Genomic DNA, 19,802 nt, shown 5'->3' with positions numbered 1-19,802 from the left:
TGTGGCTGGCGCCTTAGCCGCTTGAGCCACAGGTGCCCAGCCACCCTGGAAGATTTCAATTGTATGGAAAGCAGGTATAAAAAAGCTGTCCCTTAAAGGGGCCTGTCACTTTGGATGGAACACAGGCCTTTGAAAAGAGCCTTGAGATCCTGCCCTACCCACACCAAGACACCCTCCTGGGGACCTACTGGTGTCTTACCAGTCTCCCCTGGAAGCCCCCATGTTATCTTGGTTGACCAGAATTGTGTGGAGCAGAAACAGCAGTGAAGTTGGACCACTTTCCTGGAGACTGAGCCCACTAGCAGCAATCTCTTAGAGCACAGTTTTCTTTCTTTCTTTCTTTTTTTAGACAGAGTCTGCCTCTACAGGGCTGGGTAGTGTGCCACAGTGTCATAGCTCACAGCAACCTTAAACTTCTGGGCTCAAGCGACCCTCTTATCTCAGCCAAGTAGCTAGTATTACTCAGGAGTAGCCTGCCACTATGCCTGGCTAGTTTTAGAGACAGGGTGTTACGCTTACTCAGACTGGTGCAGAACTCCTATAACTCCGGACTCAAGCAATCCACCTACCTTGACCTCTTAGAGTCCTAGGATTACCGGTGTAAGCCACCACGCCCAGCCTAAGGCATAGTTTTCAATGACAAAAATTAACAGATGCACTCTGAAGAATGACTTATCTTATCTTTTATTTCTCCATATTGAGCTTTAAAAAAATATGTTAAACATATGCACATCCTAATCATTTTAGAAAAAAATATATATTTTTTTTGAGATAGAATCTCACCATGTCACCCTCCGTAGAGTGCCACAGCATCATAGCTCAAAGTAAACTCAAACTCTTGGGCTTAAGCAATTCTCTTGCCTTAGCCTCCCAATAGCTGGAACTACAGGCACCTGCCACATGCCTGGCTATTTTTTTGTTTTTGTTACAGTCATTATTGTTTAGCTGCCGCAGGCAGGCTTGCACCTGCCAACTTCAGTGCATGTGGCTGGTTCAGTAACCACTGTACTACAGGGACTGAGCCTAGAAATTATTTTTCTGAAATGTAAAATGTACACACTCTAAGATCCAGTAATTTCATTCCTAGGTATATAGTCAATAGAAATGCATATGTACATTCACCAGGAGACATGCACAAAAATGTTCTTAACAGCACTGAAGCTAATCCAATCTCCATCAGTAATAAAATGAATACATAAATTGTAATATGGTTACATATTGGAATATTATATAGCAGTGAACACCAGCAAACTACAAACACACATGCAACATGGATGAATCCAATAAACAGTTAACCAATAATGACACACCCAAAAAGTATATTCTGTACTTTAAAGAAAAACTACAAACTTAATCTCTTGGTATTTTAAGACCAAAGGGGGTACTGAGTAGAAAATACTTAGGGACTAAACCAGAACACTGTCTAGGCTCTGGGAGATGAGCCTGAAGGGACAAACGAATGGCTCATTTAAAGGCAAAAACATTAAGAACTTTCTTAGACTGAAAATAAAGCCTGTGACTATTGCTGATTGTGGATATACAGGATTGTAAATTGGATAAAAGGCCTGAACTGGCTGGGAGAGGTTGCGGCACACTTGGGAGTATGGCTCCAGCTCAGGAGGATTGCTCAGCTGCCTCTATTGCATATATGATGTGCCCCGTGAGGACTGTGCCAGGTTTGCACTGGTGAGCAGGCTGAGTGGCCACATCAATATTTGTCAGTATTATTCCATTTGTATATAAAGCTCAAAAACAGGCAAAATTAAGCTATAGGGTTTAAGGGTAAGTGCGTTAATACAGCTTTATTTTTGCATGCAGAAAATGGAAGCCATCTATTCCTGACTTGGCAAATTCTCATACGTTATTTTAAGGTTTTCATGCCTATTGATTTAAATACAAATGAGCTTTTGAATAAATGTGTTTAACACTCTTTCCAAAATAGTGACATATGGGTTCCAAAGTATCACAAGCACATTCTAAGAATGGCCTAACAAGCATTGTATTATTATATAACTAATGTTTAATTTAAGTCTTCTCCATTTTGCTAAACCTTATATCAATTAAGCTAGTTTCCAGGCCATGAAAAGCAATTCAAAAGATTTGCCACATTCTTGGAATACTAGAAAACCAGTTCTATAAGATCATACTCTAAAAGTTGGCTCAGGAAAATTTCAATATGCAAATTTATGCTTTAAAATTAAGCTTCATTAAAATACACTTACCAGTTTAAGTGGAGGCTGATTTTGTAACCATATTTGGAATTTAAATTCTTACCACTTTCAACAAATGCTATGTAAACATGAAAATTAAGTAATCAAATGATTCTTTGCCCTCCTTCTGTACTATGTTTCACTTGAAACTACTGAGATATTTTAAAATATAAATCTTCAAAATATAAATCCTCAAAATTGAAATCCTAAAAACACCCCAGTAAAGGAAATGGAGTGCCTTGCCTTGGGGCTTTTAAAATATTTTTCATTTTGGGTGTTTTTTTTGAGTTAAGAGTCTCATTCTATTGCCCCACACTAGAGTACAATGACATCAGACTAGCTCACAGCAACCTCATGGAAATATACTTTAAGCAAATTGAAAGCAGTCTGCTCTGACTTCATGAAGATCACCAGTACAGGTAAACCTTACAAGGGCCCTGGGCAAGTCAGCCTAGGAGCTCTGCCCAGGCCCAAACAGGCCCTCTGCATTCTCCTGTCCTTAACCTGTTCAACACAAGGAGCTTGTCCTACATTCTCAAGGTTGACTTCCCCTCCTCCTAGCCCTTAAGGTTCCCCCTATAAGTCTGGCTCCCTATGGTCTCCTCCAACATGCCTTTCATTAAGGGTTTAGTTTTGGAAAAATGTACAACATGATAAAAGCACAGAACACAGGGACCAATAGCACTTATCCAGCATGTGTAACATTGTCCATAGCTTTCACAAACCTGAAATGGGTACCAAGTGCAGTGGCTCATGTCTGTAATTCCAGTGTTTTTAGAGGCCAAGATGAAAGGATTGCTTGAGGCCAACTGTTCACAGTTATATGACCTATGACTGAACCCACTGCATTCCAGCTTGGGCAATAAATCAAGACCGGATCTCTTAATAAAACAAACAAACAAACAAACAAAAACACCTGAGACTGAGAGTAAAGAGTCATTACACCCTCATTTTACAGAAAATTGAATCAAAGCCTAGAGAACTTGCAAAATTTGCCTGAGGTCACACATCTAACATTGTGGAGCCCAGCCAACCCATTGTTTGGTGCAGTCAACTTCTCTGCCTCTCTGCAGACTTGGTGTCTTAGACTCTGCTCTTTCAGTGGTTCCAGGCTAGGGCTTTAGGGTCAGATAGTCTTCAATAGCATCTCAGATCCATCACCTCCAAGCTGCATGACCTCAGATGAATTACTTAACCTTTCTAGCTCCAGTTATCCGAATGAAAGCTCAGTTAATGGCAACCATTATTATCACTTCCTTCTCAGATGCTAATCTATAATGTAAGTCTCTGTTCTCAAACTTATCTTTGCTTACCAGTCACATGGGAGAATTTGTTAAATGCAGAGTTTTTTCTGCACTGCACTTAGGACTTCTGAGCCTGCCCCCAGGAAGCACTATTTAAATGTTTTAATAAAAGTACTAGAAATTGGCTCGGCGCCTGTGGCTCAAGCGGCTAAGGTGCCAGCCACATACACCTAAGGTGGCGGGTTCGAATCCCCAGCCCAGACCCGCCAAACAACAATGATGGCTGCAACCAAAAAATGGCCAGGCGTTGTGGCAGGCGCCTGTGGTCCCAGCTATTTGGGAGGCTGAGGCAGGAGACTCGCTTGAGCCCAGGAGTTGGAGGTTGCCGTGAGCTGTGAGGTCATGGCACTCTACCCAGGGGGACAGTTTGAGGCTCTGTCTAAAAAAAAAAAAAAAAAAAAGTACTGGAAATTATGATGCAGAGAACCATGTTTTGACAAACAGAAATTGAGTGCTTCTATTCTCTGCTTTTACTTCTTTGAAATAAAAAAACTCATATAGACCCATAAATACATTTCTCTCAGGAAAATTCTAGTTACAACAACTTGAAATCTTTCTTCTGAAACAGATCCCACTTCACATCTGCCTTCGAGCTGGTGGCTTTCAAATGTTTTTGTCCATAACCACAAAAAGAATGCAATTTACGTAGCAACTGAAAACATGCATGCATTTATCTATGCATATATAAATAAAATTTCACAAAATAAGATCTTCACTATGTACATTGTTCTTTTTATTCCCTGAGCACAACTCTTTAATTTCATTTCACAACTCAATAATGAGTTACAACCAATAAGGAAATTGCAATCAGTAAAGACCAATAGCAAAATTACCCAGATGTCAGAATTAGAATATAAAAATTACAAAGAAATTGTAATTATATCAAAAGATGTAAAGGAAAATAGTCCCATAATAAATGAACAGATTAAAAATCTAAGCAGGCTCGGCGCCTGTAGCATAGTGGTTACAGCACCAACCTCATACACCAAGGCTGGTGGGTTTGGAACCAGCCTGGGCCAGCTAAACAATAATGATAACTGCAATAAAAAAATAGCCAGGCATTGTGGCGGGCACCTATAGCCCCAGCTACTTGGGAGGCTGAGGCAAGAGAATTGCTTAAGCCCAAGAGTTTGAGGTTGCTGTGAGCTGTGACATCACAGTGCTCTACAGAGGGCAACACAGCAAGATTCTGTCTCAAAAAAAATAACAGTGTAAGCAAAGACAAAGATGCTATGAAGAGGAACCAAATATAAATCCTAGAACTGAAAAAAATATGTATATTAAATACTCTACTGACTGGACAGACTGAGATGGCAGAAGAGTCAGTAAACTAGAAATTATCCAATTTGAGAAAAAGAGGGGACAAAAGATTAAAAAGAAATGTTTCAGAGACTACAGGACAATTTGAACCCTAGAATTATCAAAAGAAGAAAAATGAGTTTTGTTTTTAGGGGGTTTGTTGCCCTCCATAGAGTGCCATGGCCTCATAGTTCACAACAACCTCAAACTCCTGGGCTCAAGTGATTCTCTTGCCTCAGCCTCCCAAGTAGCTGGGATAACAACTGCCTACCACAGCAATTTTTTTTTTTTTTTTTGAGACAGAGTCTCAAGCTGTCGCCCTGGGTAGAGTGCCACAGTGATATCATAGCTCACAGTAACCTCCAACTCTTAGGCTCAAGCAGTCCTCTTACCTAGGTTTTTTGTCTTTTTAGTAGAGACAGGGTCTGGCTCTAGCTCAGGCTGGTCTCAAACGTGTGAGCTCAAGCAATCCACCTGCCTCAGCCTCCCAGAGTACGAGGATTATAGGCATGAGCCACCATGCCCTGCCTCCCAGCAATTTTTAGAGACAGGTGTCACTCTTGCTCAGGCTGGTTTGAAACTCATGAGCTCAAGCGATCTGCCTGCTTCAGCCTCCCAGAGGGGAGAAAAAGGAGTTTTAAAAAGTGTCAAGAAATATGGCCAAAAAGTCCCCTACTGTGGTGAAAAATATAAATTTACCAATTCAGAAAGCTCAGTAAAATCCAGTAGGAGATACAAAAACCATACTTAGGTATATCAGTGCTCAAAATTAAAGATAAAGAGAAGAATCTTTAAAGCAATCAAAGAAAAATGACTCATTTCTATAGGAGAACAATGACAATAGCCAATTTTTCAACTGAATGGAGGCCAGAACACCATGGAGCAATATCTTTAAACAATTGCAATATCTTTAAAGCAATATCTTTTAAAAAATTGTCAACCTAAAATTTTATGTCAAGTAAAAATATCCTTCAAGAATGAAAGCAAAATAAAGTCATTTTCAGATAAATGACAACTAAAAGAATGTATCACAGCAGACCTACACTATAAGCAGTACTAAAGATAGAAATTAAGGCTGAAGGGAAATGATATGAAATGAAAACTCAGATCTTCAGAGAGAAATAAAGATACTATAAATTGTAAATATGTAGGCAAATACAAAAAATTATGTTTTTTTCTCTTATTTTATTTAAATACATACTATTCAAAGAAAAATTTCATAGCATCCCATGTACTCAATACTGATTTGAAACTAGTTGATGAACAACTACAGGCTGACATAAGGGGAAACAATTAAATTCAAGAAAGAGGGAAGGGGGCTGGTCTCCTGGCTCTGGCACCAGCGAGGAGCATAGCCATGGAACACCCCTTTGTGGGGAACTTGGTTCTAAATCATTCAGGGGTTTGTGCATACCAAAATAATTCCCTCAATGAGATCTATTGGAAGTCAGCCCTCAGCTCCATGCCTGTAGCACAGTGGTTATAGCACCAACCACATACACAAAGGGTGGCGGGTTTGAACCCAGCCTGAGCCAGCTAAACAACCACAACAAAAAAATAGCTGGGCATTGTGGCAGGTGCCTGTAGTCCCAGCTACTTGGGAGGCTATGGCAAGAGAATCACTGAAGCCCAAGAGTTTAAGGTTGCTGCGAGCTATGACACCACAACACTCTATGGAGGGTGACATACTGAGACTCTGTCTCAAAAAAAAAAAAGAAAAAAGAAAGAAAGTCAGCCCTCAACACAAGGGTTTGTAAAAAAAATAATAATAAATAAATAAGAAAAACAAAAAAGAAAAAAAGTTTAAGAAGGGGGAAGAGGGAAAGGAGTGGGAAGGGTCACAAAAAGCTCCCACTTAATGGACACAATGTTGCAGTATAAGGCACACTTCCTGAGTGTGCCTCAGGAAGTGAGGTGTTACTCAAATAAAACTTGGATTTTTCCTAACAAACGCAAACTATGTAACCTAACCATACATACCTTGATATTAATCTGAAAAATAAATAAATAAATTCTGTTGCTCATCAAAGAAGGAAAAAACTAATTTATATATACTATTCTGGTGACAGGTATGCTAAAAGAGCTGACTTCAGCATTACATAGTACATGCATGTAACAAAAAACACTTGTACCCCCTAAACCTGCTGAAATAAGAAAAAGCAAAATTATGACAAAGTATTGTGGTATTTATAGCATTTTCTCTTTTTCTGCAGTATTTGGCCGGGGCTGGGTTTGAACCCACCACCTCCGGCATATAGGACCAGCACCCTACCCTTTTGAGCCACAGGCACCACCCTACTTATAGCATTCTTATAGGTAATACTTGAGATCTAACAATTAAATTCATGAACTTGCTGCCATGTACTTAATGTACAAGTATATGTACACCATATAGCACTGTACAAACAACTCAGTAAAGTTTCACAACCTTGGTATATCAGAGTCTTATACTTATGTTCATGTTGACATATGGCAGTGTCTTGCTGAATGCTATTTATTATTATTGTTGCATGTTTTGGTGTGCCATTATGGGAATGTCAGAGCTTGAATTAGAGCAACAAACAAACATTAAATTTCTTGTTAAACTTGGCAGAATGGAAGTGAAATCAGAGGCATGTTAGGATTATCCAAGTTAATCAGGATAATGCCATGAAGAAAACGGCAGTGCACAAATGGATTAAGTATTTTTCTGAGGGGAGAGAAAATATCACTCATGAAGAGAGATCAGGGCAGCCAGTAACAAGCTGAATTGATGAAAACATGGCAAAAATTCTTTTAATTGCACATCAAAATCACAGGCTGACTGTGAGAAGCAAAACAGACCAAAAAACATCAATAGAGAAACAGGAAAATCTTAACTGAAAATCTTAACCAACAATACATAACTCTTGCATTATGACAATGAACCAGCTCACGTCACTGTCTGTGAGGAAGTTTTTAGCCAGAAAACAAATAACTGTATGGGAACACACCTCATTCCCTCTCACCTGATCTGGCCCCCAGTGACTTTTTCTTTACCCTAACATAAAGGAAATATTGAAAGGAAGACATTTTAATGACATTCAGGACATCAAAGGTAATATAGGCTCGGCGCCTATAGCTCAACCGGCTAAGGCGCCAGCCACGTACACCTAAGGTGGCGGGTTCGAACCCCAGCCCGGACCCGCCAAACAACAATGATGGCTGCAACCAAAAAATAGCCGGGCGTTGTGGCGGGCGCCTGTGGTCCCAGCTACTTGGGAGGCGGAGGCAGGAGACTCGCTTGAGCCCAGGAGTTGGAGGTTGCTGTGAGCTGTAATGCCACGGCACTCTGCCCAGGGGGACAGCTTGAGGCACTGTCTCAAAAAAAAAAAAAAAAAAAAAAGTAATATAATGACAGCTCTGATGGCTATTCCAGAAAAAGAGTCCCAAAATTGCTTTGAAGAATGGACTAGGAGCTGGTGTCAGTGCACAGTTTCCTGAGGGGAGTACTTTTAAGGTGACCATAGTGATATTCAGCAGTGAGGTATATAGCACTTTTTCTAGGATGAGTTCTAAACTTAATCATCAGACCTTGTATGTAATACATATGGTAACTAATTATAGCATAAAGCACAACACATCTTGCTTTTTCTGTAGCTAGTAAGACAAGAAATATTGTAGGGTCTTATAACCCACATGGTCTCTGTTGCAGTTACTTACCTATGCCAGCATAGCATGAAAGTAGCCATAGACAATATATAAATGAATGTAGGTGTTTTGCAATAAAACAAAAGCAGGTACAGACAAGATTTGGCCCACTAATCAGTTCTCCAACCCCTGGCATAAAAGATTAGGAGTAAATAAAACTGTGATTGCAAAATTCTTACATTTTATGTGAAATGGTACCACAATTCTAGGTGGACTATAAAAAGCTAAGAACATATCTTGAAACCCCTAGAGCAACTATTCAAAACAAAAATGCAAAGAAAATAACTAAAAAGCCAATGTAGAAAAGTATAATGGGCTCAGCACCTATGGCTCAAGTGGCTAAGGCACCAGCCATATATACCTAAGGTGGCAGGTTCAAATCCAGCCTGAGCCTGCCAAACAACAATGACGGCTGCAACCAAAAAATAGCCAGGCATCATGGTGGGTGCCTGTGGTCCCAGCTACTTGGAAGGTTGAGGCAGGAGACTTGCTTGAGCCCAGGAGTTGGAGGTTGCTGTGAGCTGTGATGCCCGGGCATTCTACCCAGGGGGACAGCTTGAGGCTCTGTCTTAAAAAAAAAAAAAGAAAAGTATAATGGCTGGACATGGTGGCTGCTTAAGTCTAACTGCCCTCCCTCCACAGTTTGTCCCTCTCTATGAAGAGTCTGGCATCATAGCTCACAGCAACCTCCAACTCCTGGGCTCAAACAAGTCTCCTGCCTCAGCCTCCCAAGTAGCTGGGACCACAGGCGCCCATCACAACGCCTGGCTATTTTTTGGTTGCAACCGTCATTGTTGTTTTGGTAGGCCTGGGCTGGATTTGAACCTGCCACCTTAGGTGTATGTGGCTGGCGCCTTAGCCACTTGAGCCACAGGCGCTGAGCCGAAGTTATTTTTCTTTAAACACACACACAGCACTTTCTTCATACTAATAAGTGCAATTTGTTAGTTCTACTATGAGTTAGAGTGATGTAGATGAAGACCCCAAATGACCAGTGGGTGTCATTGCAGTCTTATATAAAACTTGGAGTGGCTCCTTAGTGTTCAGTCCTTTCTGGAGTGCAGTGATAAATTGTGCTCAGTTCTAAATGGAACCAAAGCGTATCATTGATTCAAACCTTGGGAGGCTGAGGCAGGAGATTTATTGCTTAAGCCCAAGAGTCTGAGGTTGCTGTGAGCTGTGACGCCACTGCACTCTACCAAGGGTGACATAGAGAGACTCTGTCTCAATTAAAAGAAAAAAAAGCTTAGCCATGTGATAACGGTGGGAAGAACTACATAGCTGAGAACTGGAAAAAAAGCAAAAACAATGCCTTGAAATAGCCCAAATGGCACACCTAAGTCTTTTAACTTAAGTTTGTATACTTTACTCAGATAATAGCCATTTGGGCCCTGTTAGTGGGAAGTTTCTTATTTCATTTTTTTCTATTTGAATTTATTCATTATTCATACTTTTTCCCTTGGCCTTGGCATTACTAATGATAGGCCAAAAAAAGAACATAGCAGGAAGTAGGCTCATCACTGACAACAACCCCTAAGCACGATAAGCCTGTGTCCAAGGGAAGAGTGACACCAACATGGAGGGGAGGGCCGCATGTGACAGGGTGACAAAACTTCTGAATCCATCCCCTTTAAAAGGAAATGCATATGATCTGGACTTAGACCTGCCAGAACCCCACTAACGATCATTTTAAGACTTTTGTTCCTAATGGTAACAAGCAGCTGTGCTAACTATTTCTATTCACCGTCTGAATGCACTTAGGAGTCAAATGATTTGAGTTCTGTGCTTGGCTCCCAATTCATCTGTTTTCTCATAGATAAAGAATGTTGTGAATTTTTTTTTCCCTGTAATTTTCTGACAAAGTCATTGCACCCTGACTCCAAGGTTATTGTGTTAGTTATGGTAAGTAAACTGCTATATATTTTTAAATCTCAAAACTCAGTAGCTTAAAATATGTGAAGCTTATTTCTTGGTAGGACAACCTTCCAAGCAAGTGTCAAAGATTTCTTTATGGCTGATTCTCCTAGGCAATTCTCTAGGGCTATGCCATTTACATAGTTGAAGCTGGATCCAGCCAGTGGAAGGAGAAAGAGCAGGGAGAAGTCTGAACTGTTTTTGTTTTTGAACCTGCTATGTTCTTTTTTTGGCCTATGCTTACTAATGCCAAGGCCAAGGCAAGAAGTATGAATAATAACTTCAAATAGAAAAAAAATGAAAAAAGAAACTTCCCACTAAGGTCCTGTCCTAGGATTGGCACACATGACTTCTGCATAGGTTGCACTGTCTAAAATTGAGTCACATGGTTATACATAACTACAAGGGAGGCTGGAAAATGGCTTAACTGCATTTCCCCAAAATCAAATTTTGGAAGACAGGACTTGACGTATTCCACAAGTATTCATCTCTACTCCAATGATGAAGAATAAAGTTTTAGTCTGATTAAACACTAAATTGAGGCACAGAGAAGTTAAATAACTTTCCCAAGGTCACACAGCTAGCAAGTGGCTAAGTTAGGATTTGAGCCCAGAGTCCATACTTTTAACCACTGTTTATATCAACCCTAAAAGTATTAGAAGCAGCCAGGTACAGTGGCTCATGCTTATAGACCTAGGTGGAAATATCACTTGAAGCCAGAAGTTCAAGACCAGCCCGAGCAACACAGACAGCCCTCCTCATCTCTACAAAAAATAGAAAAATTAGCTGAGCATGGTGGCACAAGCCTGTAGTCCCTGTTATGTGGGAGGCTGAATCAGGAGGATCGCTTGAGTTTTAGATTGTAGTGAGCTGTGATCATACCCCTGCACTCTAGTCCAGACAAGAGTGAGATTCGATCTTAATCAGTCAACCAATGTATTAGAAGAAAATATGGAGAAATGTTTTTTATAATCTTGGCATAAAGATTGCATCTATGATCATGACCTGAAGGCTCAGAAGGTATAAAAGAAAGCAATCACGTATTTGGCCACACAAAACTTAAAATTCCTTAATTTCTGATTTTCTTTTATAAGAAAATAAACAAAAGTAAATGAGAAGCAATTAACTCTAGATAAATATTGACTATGAACATAATAAAAGGTTAATTTTCACAATATGTAGAGATTTCCTACAGACCCATTTCTTAGAAACAGAAAAATGGACAGAGGACATAGACAGGCAATTCACCGAAGAAAATCAAATTCCAGTATAAAGTCTGGCCCAGTAGCTCATGCCTGTCATCCCAGCACTTGGGAGGCTGAGGTGGGTAGATTGCCTGAGCTCACAAGTTCAAAACCAACCTGAGTAAGAGTGAGACCCCATCTCTAAAAAATAGCCTGGTGCTGTGGCAGGTGCCTGTAGTCCCAGCTACCTGGAAGGCTGAGGCAAGAGAATCACTTGAACCCAAGAGTTTGAGATTGCTGTGAGGTAAGATGCCATGGCACTCTACTAAAGGTGACCAAGTGAGACTCTGTCTCAAAAAAAAAAAAAAAGCCAATATAAAAAGACAGGCCTGGGGGTGGGGCGTGGTGGCTCAAGCCTATAATCCTAGCACTCTGGGAGGCTGATGAGGGCGGACTGCTTGATCTCACAAGTTTGAGACCAACCTGAGAAAAGCTAGACCCCCATCTCTACTAAAAATAGAAAAACTGAGGATCACTTCAGCCTGAGTAGGAGGTTACTATGAACTATGACTCCACCGCATTCTACTCAAGGCAATAGCTTAAGACTCTGTCTCAAAAAAAAAATAAAAAATAAAAGCCGGCACCTGTAGCTCAGTGGGTAGGGCACCAGCCCCATGTACTGAAGGTGGCAGGTTCAAACCCAGCCCTGGCCAAAAAAATAGCCAGGCATTCTGGCGGGCGCCTGTAGTCCCAGCTACTTGGGAGGCTGAGGCAAGAGAATTGCCTACACCCAGGAGTTGGAGGTTGCTGTGAGCTGTGTGACGTCTCAGCACTCTACCGAGGGCCATAAAGACTCTGTCTCTACAAAAAAAAAGACAGGCCTTATGTTGTGACAAGTGCCTAGCACCAGCTACTTGGGAAGCAGGAGGATCCCTTGAGACCCACAATGGGAGACCAACATAGGCAAAATAATGAGACTTGTCTCTTAAAAACAAATAAGAAAGGCAGTGCCTGTGTCTCAAAAGAGTAAGGCACCAGCCCCATATGTCAGAGGTGGTGGGTTCAAACCTAGCCTGGCCAAAAACTGCAAAAAAGAAAACACCTAACTCCATTAATAGTAAAAGCTATTGGAAATAAATGTGGCACTGGGCACACACCTGTAATCCCAGCTCTCTGAGAGGCCAAGGCAGGTGGATCGCTTGAGCTCAGGAGTTTGAGACCAGCCTGAGCAAGAGCAAGAATCCCATCTCTAAAAAAAAAAAAAAAAAAAAAAAAGTCAAACAACAACAACAACAAAAACTAGCTAGGTGTTGTGTAGTCCCAGCTACTCAGGAGGCTGAGGCAAAAGGATCAGTTGAGCCCAAGAGTTTGAAGTTGTTGTCAGCTTTGCTGCCACAGCACTCTACAAGGGCAACAAAGTGAGACTCTGTGCCAAAATAAATAAATGAGGCAATATTTTAAACCTATCATATTGAAAAAGTTGTTAAAGATTTCTAATACTCATTCTTGGTGAGAGTGCTGAAAAATGAGCAAAGAATTTAAACTGTCCTTTTTTAAGGGGAGTTTAGTGTGGTCAATTGAAATGTTAACCCACCAAGCACTCTGGGCACCTGAGGTGAACAGATTGCTTGAACTCTGGAGTTTGAGAACAGCCTAAGTAAGAGCAAGACCACATCTCTACTAAAAATTGAAAAAAAAAAAAAAAAACTGAGGCAAAAGAATGACTTGAGTCCAAGAGTTTGAGGTTGCTGTAAGCTATGGGGACACCATGGCACTCTACCGAGGGTGACAGAGTAAGACTCTGTCTCCAAAAAAAAAAAAAAAGAGAGAGAGAGAGAAGTGTTGACTGACAGTTCAGTTACTAGGATTCTAGCTTACAGAAGTAATTGGACATGTGGGCAAAGCTCTTCAGAAGATATTCTCTGGTGTCGTTGGTAAATACTATGAATAATCCAAACAGCAATGCATAAGAAGATAAATTATGATTCATTCCACATACAGTCCTTAAAAAGAAAGTCATTGCTTTGTAACTACTTGCATGGAAAGAAAATATTTCTAAAAAATAAAAATGTAAGCAGTTTGATACTATATTTACAAAACAAACAATATACAAGGGCTTCTGGAAAGTATCCAGCCATGTAATATGAAAAACAGAGATATACATGGCTGGATACTTTCTGGATAACTCTTGTATGTTTACATATACATATCTATATATTTTTTTCAAATGCGTAGAGAGAGGCCTAGGCGGTCTTTTGCCCAATAGCATATTTCTAATGCTATTTGATTCTCTGGCATATACTGTATATTACTTTGCAATTTTTTGAACAATTATTTCTTTATTTATTTTCTTTGAGACAGAGTCTCAAGCTGTCTCCCTGGGTAGAGTGCCATGGCGTCACAGTTCACAGCAACCTCAAACTCTTGAACTTAAGAGCAAACTCTTGGGCTTAAGCAATTCTCTTGCCTCAACTCCCAAGTAGCTGGGATTATAGGTGCCCACCACAATGCCTGGGTATTTTTTTTGTTGCAGTTGTCATTGTTGTTTTAGCTGGCTCAGGCCATGTTTGAACCAGCCAGCCTCAGTGTATGTGGCCGGCACCCTAGCCACTGAGCTATGGGCACCACCCTATTTCCTTTTATTTAAAAAGGATGCAAGAGGACAAGCACTGTGGCTCACACCTGTAATCCCAACACTCTGGGAGGCCCAGGAGGGCGGATTGCTTGAGCTCAGGAATTCATGACCAGCCTGAGCCAGAGCAAGACCTAGTCTAAAAAATAGCCAGGGTGTATGGCAGGTACCTTTAGTCCCAGCTATTTAGGAGGCTGAGGCAAGAGAATCATTTGCACCCAAGAGTTTGAGGTTGCTGTGAGCTATCACACCATGCCACTCAACCCCAGGGCAACTGAGTGAGACTCTGTCTCCAAAAAATAAAAAATTAAAAGGATGCAAAGGAGTCGGGCATAACTGCCCAGATTCAGTTCTCTAAATAACTTGCAAGATTCCTCCTCTGATCCTTCTCTCCATTTTCAAAGAGGTGAGCAGAAGCAGCCCACCTATGCCACACAAAGAAACTACCAGAGGGAAAAACTTTGCCCAGCATACTGAATAGAGGCAGTCCAACTGTGTACTGGTTAGGAGTAGAAGGGAGCAGCGATGGTTTGTCCAAAGTTCAGTGCTGCAGAAGTCTGCATTTCACCCATCCCTCACCCCCACCCCACCCTGCCTGCTTACTCAGGAGGAAAATGGGCAACACTCTCTTGGCTTGGCCCAGACCTCTGGCAGTTTAAAACCTGTGGAGCCTAGGCCTGAGTTTTGTGGAGAACCTGGCAGCAGACCATAGAACCTGTAATGATGTGTTTCCAGGCAATTATCCCAGGAGGAAGGTATTATTATTGCCTACATTCCTTGGATGCCAACAATGAAGCACTGAAGACTTAAGTACTTTTTCTAAGGCCACAAAGCAGCAGCAGTGATTCAAGCCAGGAAAGATCAGTCTGAACCCACTCATCAGTTTATGCTTTGGGTCCTCAGGAGGTGACACAACTCTTAAGCTGAGTAGAGGGTAAGATGAGGGAGTGGACAGACTGGGTCAAAGAGAAAGGAGTACTCCAGAGTTCTGAGTTTCCTTCTAAGGTCTCCCAGTGTGATGCTTTCTATACACACTTGTGTATGTGTGCCTGTGTGGATATGTGGGGGCATGTACCACTGAATAGACAATAAAGTGAAATGGGCCTGATTAGGGTCTTAGACCTGGGAGGCAGGCAGCAAAATTGTCTGTGAAAGTTCCAGGAACATGCTATACTGACAACCCAGTGCTCCAGAAGTCTGGGTGCATGGACCAGGTTTCACCTCTGCTGTTGAAGGAGTTACTGTTTCAACTTGACAGCTGGAGCCAACCAGAGCCTGGACACATAAAGGACTCGAGATCCAGGAACAAGGTCATGCCAGCTCCCTACCCCAGCACTGCAGGGCACAAAGTTCCCTGGTCAGGTGCTGGTGTGGAAAGCTGGTGGCCCGGAGCTTAGTGCTAGAGATCTTCAGAGGTTGTTTTTTAAATTTTAGCACAAACCTTGTTGAGGGACATTTGTACACCTCTGATCCCAATGCAAGTGCTGCTCAAAGTGCAAAGTGAACATCCAGTGGTCTGAGTTGGGAGGGAGGTTTGGTGGGGGAGGATTGATAGGAATGTAAGTTACTCTCATCAGAACCCTCACTACCTGGGCACTGAGATCTGGAAGCTTTTAGTCATTGCAGAAGCTTGCCCTCTTGTTCCCTAGAATGGGGCTGCTGCATTTGGGTTCCATACTTTGGCTGCCAGCCCAGAGCCTGGTAGCCTGTGGGATGCTGGCCCCATTCAAGGGGCCCTCACTGGTCAAAAACCTCTCTCTTTTAACCATTGGATACACAATAAAGGGATTAGGGTCAGAAAGACCTCAGAAGGCAGACAGTGAAACTGGGTCTGAAAGACCTTAGAAGCAAACTGAAGTGACGGCTCAGCACTGTGGAAGGGTCACCCTGGAAATATCCTGGAAATGTCCCTACCCTTCATTCTTGCTCAAGCACGTGGTGCTTACTCCCACCACAGCAGGGAGCAAAGGCAATCCCCTGCAGACTCCCAGCAGGAGAAAACATCCTCCCCAGAGCTGGGCTTTCCTGGGTGAAGCCAGGGGACAGCAGCCTCCAGCTCTCCAAGGCGGCACCTGAGTCACTTCAGAAATCTTGCCGGGTCCTTCTGGAGCTCCCTTCTGGGGGGTCCAGGTATATCCTTCTCTCCCAGTCCTCTCCTTTGACCGGAAGGGCGCGGTGGCCGCAAATGTCTCTTCTCATTCATTCCACTGCGTTCACAGGACCAGGCCTGGGAGAGGTGTGATGCGACCTTCTCTTGAGTTCCGTTGGCCAGAAACCCTGCCTGGAGCAACAGCTGCCTTGCCTCTGTGGCCCAGATCTGAGTTTGAGTCCCGACTCTGCTGCATGTCCATCAGCAAGTGATTCGATCAAAGCCTTGGTTTCTTCAACGTGGATGGCATTGTACCCACCGCATAGAGCAATTCCCAGGAGTGAGACTAGGAGGAAGGTAAAGGCCTGGCGGAACGCTGAGTGCTCAGTAAATAAATGCTGCCAGGAGCCTTCTCCATAGCCCATAGCCCCTCAACTGCTGCAGGACAGAAGCCCCCTATTTAGTTGAGTTGACTAAGTCTCTCAACCCAGAGAAGGGAGAGGGAGTGTAGACGGAAGTCGAGGCAATGCCTGAACTGAAGGCCAAAGGAGAGGTGAGGTACGCGGCTGGGGGCTGCCCTGACTGCGGAGATCAGAAGACCCATCCATTCTCTGGGCCGGCCCCAGTCGCGACCCCCAAAGAGTGTTTCTATTGCGTAATCTAGCTGGGTCTACGCTGAATCCAAGGACCCAGACCCAGACTCAGGGACCCTGTCTCCTTAAGGGCCTGCGGGGCTGCGGGGAGCTGACGGCTCCTTCGAGGCTGTGTGCAGCAGCCAGGAGAACCAGGCTGAGGACACTACCGATCCCAGAAGCGGCTACTGGCCACCGATGGAAGAAGAAGAGCGCTGCGGGCTGTTCCTGGAATGGTAGAGCTGGGAGATTCTCATAAATCAAATCCCTGCCCGTTCCCAATGTCTTTTGAGTTCGAAGACAAACCCCGAAAGGATTCAAAAGCCCAAGTTCCCAGAGCTACTACTTTAGGAACGAAAACACAAAGAAATGGTCCCGAAATCGGCAGGAAACCTGCGTTCCCGGAGCCCTCAACGAGGAAACGCGGAGAGGTAGGCGCAGGGCAGTCCTGCAGCAGCGCGCGGGGCCGGCGAGGCTGAGCGGCTGAGAACCCGCCTGGCCCCGCCGCGCGCGAGGGCTCCCTCTCCCACTGCACCCCTCCCAGGACGGCTTTTTGTGCAGAAGCCTCCCGACAGCAGAGCTCGGGCAAAGCCCTGATCAGGCTGGCTGTGCGGCGGACGCCGAAGAGCACAGCGCACATCTGTCCTCTCCAGCTCGCCGTCTGCTGGCGACCCAGAGCTGTTCAACCAAGGCTTAAGTATGATTGGCACTATGGCAACAGAGAAAGGCAGCTCCTGGAAGGAAGGAGGGACAACTTAAAGGCTGTAGTTTCTGTTCTTAAGACTCAGTGCTCGTCGTGTATACTGGGAATGATGGTCCTGACCCTGCACCGCACAAGGATTGACGTTAGGCCTGACCCTCCTCCAGACGCCGAGACTGCGAGACCAGATAAAGTGCCACGGCGACAGCAGAAAAATCTCACCGATGGGCTTGGAACATGCAAGGCCGGAGCAGAGACACAGAGCTGCCCTCATTCCGCCTCCTCTTCTTGAGGTCCCTGAGAAGGAACCCAGACAGAGGAAACCGAAATCAAAGAAGGAAAAGAGGGTGCCCTGAGGTGGTGGAGGACACTGTCCACACTCAAGCACTCACACCCCCCCACCAACTCTTGCTAAGCACCCACCCTTCATTCGTCTTAGATCATTACAGAGAGGAGCACCACCCAGCTCTGAACTGCAGAAGAAACTATCGATTCTCTATGACACTGTCCTCCTGGCTTTAAGTAAGGAAATGATTTAGCTATTGTGATTATTGCCATGTATTAGGTAATTTGGGCAAACCCAAGTTTGTGTTCAAATTTTCAGAATTAATCCTTCAAGTCCCTACTTATTTTCTAAACGCAGTTGTGATTTCTCCTCTCCCTCTGCCTTGCTCATTGTCTCCACTGTTTCTCCTCCAGTCCTTTGTATTCCTGAAAAAGGAGAACTCATATTTTCTTCCAGAAAGATGCCATTTTCCAGATCTTGGCTGACCTGGACTTTAGGCTGTTAATGGAGGTTAGGAAAGAAGTTTAAAATACAACAAACTTGCCACCATGAAAAAGTCTGGAGTATGTGCGTGCTTTGGGAACAAAGGAGCAGAGAGAGGGCAGTAAGACTAAAACAGTGAAAGTTTTTAAAATTTCACTTTCAGGGCTTGGCTCTGGTAGCACAGTAGTTATGGCACCAGCCACATACACCAAATTGGAGGGTTTGAACCCAGCCTGGGCCAGCTAAAACAAGGTCAACTACAACAAAATATAGCTAGGCATTGTGGCAGGCACCTGTAGTTCCAGTTACTTGGGAGGCTGCAGCAAGAGAATCATTTAAGCCCAAGAATTTGCTCTTCAGCCCAAGAGTTTGAGGTTGCTGTGAGCTATGACACCACAGCACTTTACCCAGGGCAACATAGTGAGACTCTATCTCAAAAAAAAATTTTTTTTCACTTTCAGATGAAAATTATTCTATCTTAGGGCAAAGCAGCTACACTGTGGTGACAGGAATTTGAAATTAAGACACCAAAAGGCAGTTGTGATTAAATATCAACTGTAACTAAGTATCAATATCATGATTAAACATAAACATAATTTTGTAACTGAGTCCCACAATGCAGGCAGAGCCTATGGTAAAGGAAATGTTCAGTGAGCCCTACTGCCATGCAGGTTTGATAGACTCATTCTTCTCCATCTAGGGCCTTCTTTTCTTTTGTTTTGAGACACGGTCTCACTCTGTTCCTTGGATTAGAGTGCAGTGGCCTCATGAGAGCTGACTGCAATCTCAAACTTCTGGGCTCAAGCAATCCTCCTACCCCAGCCTCCTAAGTAGCTGGGATTACAGGCATACACCCCTATCCCTGGCTAATTTTTTCTTTTCTTCCCCACCCTCTCTTTGAAAGATGGGGGTCTCCCTATGTTGCCCAGGCTGGTCTCAAGCTCCTGGCCTCAAGTGATCCTCCTACTTCCGCCTCTAAATGTGCTACGGTTCCAGACATGAGCCACCGTGCACGGCTTTTAGGGGCCTTCGTTAACCAAAAGAAAGCCTGGGTCTAAAGCCACGTAGAGAAGGCAGGTTACCTGCCTCATTATTCCACTGTATAAATGCTGGAGTTTTAATTACACGCTTGCTTTTTCTGGAAAGGATGACAAAAGATCATATTTTTCAAAGTATCAACTTGTTTTCCATTAGACAGTTGTTGCAACAAGTTCTTTCAGCGACATGTTATGTCTTTAGGAAGAGGTGCTTCAGATGGCGCGCACTAGCACAATTTTGCGGCTTTTAATTACTATTTTGTTCTTTTGGGGGGTTTCAGAGGCTGGCGCCGGGGCGTGATTAGACCGTCTCCCTGGCCCGCTGCAACATCGCACACTGTCCACCAGGGGGTGCCACAAAGC

This window comes from Otolemur garnettii, unplaced genomic scaffold, assembly GCF_000181295.1.
Source record: "Otolemur garnettii isolate 467f Iridium unplaced genomic scaffold, OtoGar3 scaffold00187, whole genome shotgun sequence".
Lineage (NCBI taxonomy): Eukaryota > Metazoa > Chordata > Mammalia > Primates > Galagidae > Otolemur > Otolemur garnettii.
Note: the sequence above shows the minus strand (reverse complement) of the source record.